The sequence below is a fragment of the Lepisosteus platostomus genome, chromosome 2 (genome assembly GCF_059453375.1).
Source record: "Lepisosteus platostomus isolate fLepPlt1 chromosome 2, fLepPlt1.hap1, whole genome shotgun sequence".
Taxonomy (NCBI): domain Eukaryota; kingdom Metazoa; phylum Chordata; class Actinopteri; order Semionotiformes; family Lepisosteidae; genus Lepisosteus; species Lepisosteus platostomus.
This window is the reverse complement of record NC_142612.1, coordinates 64637598-64641696: the sequence shown is the minus strand read 5'-3', so window position 1 is coordinate 64641696 and position 4099 is coordinate 64637598. Positions and strand designations below refer to the sequence as shown.

Sequence of the window (4099 nt, the reverse complement as noted above, 5' to 3'; positions counted from 1 at the left end):
ATGATGTTAGCTTTAAAGATTTACCACACCTGTTAATTCTAAAAAAAAAGTGAAAAAAAATCAGGGTGAAAATATTTTTTTTTCCTTTGATATTGTATCCAGGTTTGCCAAGTTTTTATACTTCTTCCGCTTTTTCTTTTATAATAGTAGCTTGACACTAAATTGTACAGGCAAGGTTCAACCAGGAGGTTCAAATCTTGTATATTACGTAATACATGCAAAGACATTATGTTGCTAACTGTGCTTGTGTCCAGGAGTGCTGGATCAGTGTCCTGTCTGGGGCATAGACTAGCCTTGCTCTCTGTGCTTCTGGGACGTGTTCCAGTTGTCACGCTTACCAGGCGGAAGTATGTTTTTGCTAACAGATGGAACTGCACAGAGGTATACAATGTGTTATTAAAGGGGTTGTATAAAGGGAGAAAAGAACAAATCCCAAATTCCTTTAAGCCTTGAACAGATAGTGTAGTTTCTTTATTAAATCAGGCTTTGTTTGCGGTGAAAATCCATTGCTTCAGGTACTCAGAATGCTTGTGTAATCGAGATTTATCAATTGCCATGTTGCTTGAGAGAAAAGGAGAGGGCTGCTGTTTGTCCCTACAGAAGTCTGCCCTCCACAGTTATCTTAATCCCAGACATGCGCTTATACGACCCCTTTTCCGGAAAAACCTGCCTCAAAAGTACCATCTCACTTCATTATTTTATATCACCAAAACCACAAAACCTTTACATAAAACCTTTTATTAATCAAAAAGTGTAAAAACTGTTTTTCACAAAACCACTTTTAGATATTGCATTAGAATGTCCATAAGGCCACACGTGTGCTATCCTCGGCATGGTCGTGCACGTCACCGGTGTAAATCAATATCTACCTTTGATTCCTTCAAAATTTGTAATAGTTTTTTACCAACAAAACAACAAAACCATGTTATCAATCGAAAAAGGACAACCGGAGCTTTAAAATCAATCGATCAGAAAGTCACTTTTTATCTGATGATGCACTTCCAAACTTCCAATTTGCATCGATAAAGCAATCACTAAGCCAGCGAAACAAGACAGCAAAAGCAAAAACCAGCAAAAAAAAAAAATATATATATATCCCATAATTTAACCTTAGTCTGAAGCATAACATATATTCACAGTAACCCAGACTAGCTTATCTCCGGACCTGGAGGCTATTGAACGTTATTGACTTTGTAGTAAATGTTTGAAGCAGGACAGCCAGAAATAAGGCGATCTGATTGGTAAAAAGCGCTGTCATTCATTGTATTTTCAGCCATTCAGAGCCCTTAGGGGGTAAGACTTCCTCTAGAAGCCTCAGGCTGTATTCCGCCTGCCTTTTAGCTGTCAATCATTGACTCAGAAGAGGTAATCAATCAGTTTTTTATCAGTTTCTTATCGGTGCTCCTTTTTTCACACCAGAAGGCAACTCTGAGGTTTTTTTTCATTGCATAACAGCAGATAAAGGCTCTCTAGCAGTGTCTAAAGGTTTTTATAGCAATTGGAATGGTTTTTATTCTAATTATTTTCATTTTGATCCTATTTGATCCCATGCATGCCAGGGACATCCACAATGGCATGGTGGCTGATGATGTTCCGCCCTCTCCTCCTTTTCTCTGTGAGGCTAAAGCCTGCCTCATCATCAAAGATAAATTCCTGTGGAGTGTCCATAGACTCTATCTCCAAAGGTCTCTGGATTAAGGATTTGATATCAGAAGTAATTTTAGTTGGTATACAGTAGTCAATACAGTATTTTACACTTTAATCCAGTGTAACCTATCAGGTAGGCCACGATGAACAGTATACAGTACTATAATGTTACTGACACACTTTACTGTAGACAACCCAATGTTTGTTTTTAAAGTCTTACTTGTACATATTGCATATTGAAAACGCAGGTCTTTTACTCTGTCAGTGCTCCATTGGAATGGGACACAATAAACTTGCTTCATGCACATGCTGTTGCACTGAAGAACATGGTGAATGGAACTCAGACTGACTTTTTCAATTCCTTGGAACATGTTGTTGTCCTCAATTATTTGAGTTTGTATTTCTCTTAAACTCATACAATTGTTGGCACGCAACATTGTCTACAGTGGCATTCTCCTGAAGATATGTGGTCCACCGCCGTCGGCCAGCTGCCTTTCAATTCTGTAAAAATAGAATACATTTGGCAATATTCAAAAATACGTGTTCAAATATTTTCTATTCCTGGCTGCATCGACGCGGCGACATACTGAAATATACAAGAGCAAACAAAAGACAGAGAGACAGTCATGTGAATGACCTATTTTCTTCTCTGAACATCCTGATTATCAGAGCAACCGAGAAGTGGCTCAGATTTGGCTGTACACTTTATCCAGCTCCTCTCATTGTCATGACATGAACAAGAACATGGTCCATGATTGTTGCACGTATCTCATCTGTAATATTTTGTCCTGCTCCTCTTCTTCTTCTACCCTGAAAACCTCCTCTTAACTATACTCTTCCTCTACCTCTTCCTCTGCTCCTTGCTTGATTGTTGGTTTCCATTTCACCAAACATACCAAAGAGCTCGCCTGAGTCCCTTTTTATGTATGTATTCAAACTGCATTACTGTTTTCTCATTGGTTGATTGCATCTTTAGAACTATGTCTGAACAATTAAGCTTGTTAGTGCTTAAACCATGACAACCGTGTGTTATTTTTGTTTCATTGTAGAGACTGGAGATTTGTGTATTGAACAGCAGTGCTTTCTGCATGACAACATAAGGTTGATTGTGCTTTGTGATGAAACTTGTGCTTACGGTTATGCAAAAAGAGTTTAGGGGATCTGCAATTTGTGTGTATCAGGTGATAATTGCCTAAGGTTTTGCAGAAACCTTGAAGAAAAGGTTTGTGGAATTGTGTTCAAAGTATCAGTTTTTGTGTGTTAGCAATTAAAAAAAACTGTAAGACAAGGGCTACTAGGTTCTATAACAGTACCTACCTGGAGACTGTGAGATGCATTAATTCTGCACTTTAACTTTTGATATTTTTGCATGGATCACATTTTTACTCCATCGGACCCAAATGTTAAATAATTGTTTTATTTTATTTTATATTTTCATTACTGATGTACAGTAAGTTTAGGATGGTGTGTAAATATGTTGAGTAGATGCATTTTGGTATTGGCTTCATGTTGTATATTTTTATTGTATGTCTTTCATTGTATGAGCTCACCGAACCAAATTGCATACAACGTACAGTAGTTATGGCAAGTAAAGTAATGAAAGCTGAGAGCTCAAATCATATTAGTAATACATACTGTATGAAAGGTACTATATGTGACAAATTGAGGCACCAGTGGTTTCAGGATTTTAATAAAATCTATGTAGAGTAGGAAACTTGATTTACTTCTTCCCACGTTAATCATGGTTGCCTTGTGGTAGTCTTGTGGTTGGAAGAAGAGAAACAGATTTGATTTTGATTTTCTCCTTATCCCTCGGCTCCATATCTCCCTTTATCATTTACGCTTTTGTGAGTGTCTATAACAGAGATAATAAGGCATTTGTTTTCCAGTTTCCCAGAGCAACATACCTACAGTATGGTGATTCCTAGATTAGCCTTGCAATACATGCAGCTGAGAATTTGGGAAAAGAAATACTTTCTCCTCTTTGCAGAGAAAGTCCAGCAACATGTTCTATTTTATCAAAAGTTACTTAAGATAGGAGCAGAGTTAGTGATGTAACCTCAGCGTCCTGGCCAAATTTCCCAATGGCCCTTACCAACCATGGCCTCCTAATAATCCCCATCTATGAATTGGCTTCATTACTCTCTGCTCTCCTCCCCACTGATAGCTGATGTGTGGTGAGCTTTCTGGTGCACTATGGCTGCCGTCGCATCATCCAGGTGGATGCTGCACATTGGTGGTGGTGGAGGGGATCCCCATTACCTGTAAAGCGCTTTGAGTGGAGTGTCCTGAAAAGCGCTATATAAGTGTAAGCAATTATTATTATTATTATTATTATTATTATTATTATTATTATTATTATTATTATTATTATTATCCTAATGCAGAATCCATACCAACAGCTGTGAGCACTGGGATGGCATGTTGAAACTGTCAAAATGGTGCTCTTCAT

At 37.9% G+C, this 4099-nt stretch overlaps 1 pseudogene; it reads right to left on the bottom strand.

The window, feature by feature from the left end:
• Positions 1-1536: 1536 nt before the first annotated feature.
• Positions 1537-2529, bottom strand: LOC148676785 (uncharacterized; annotated as a pseudogene).
• Positions 2530-4099: the final 1570 nt, after the last annotated feature.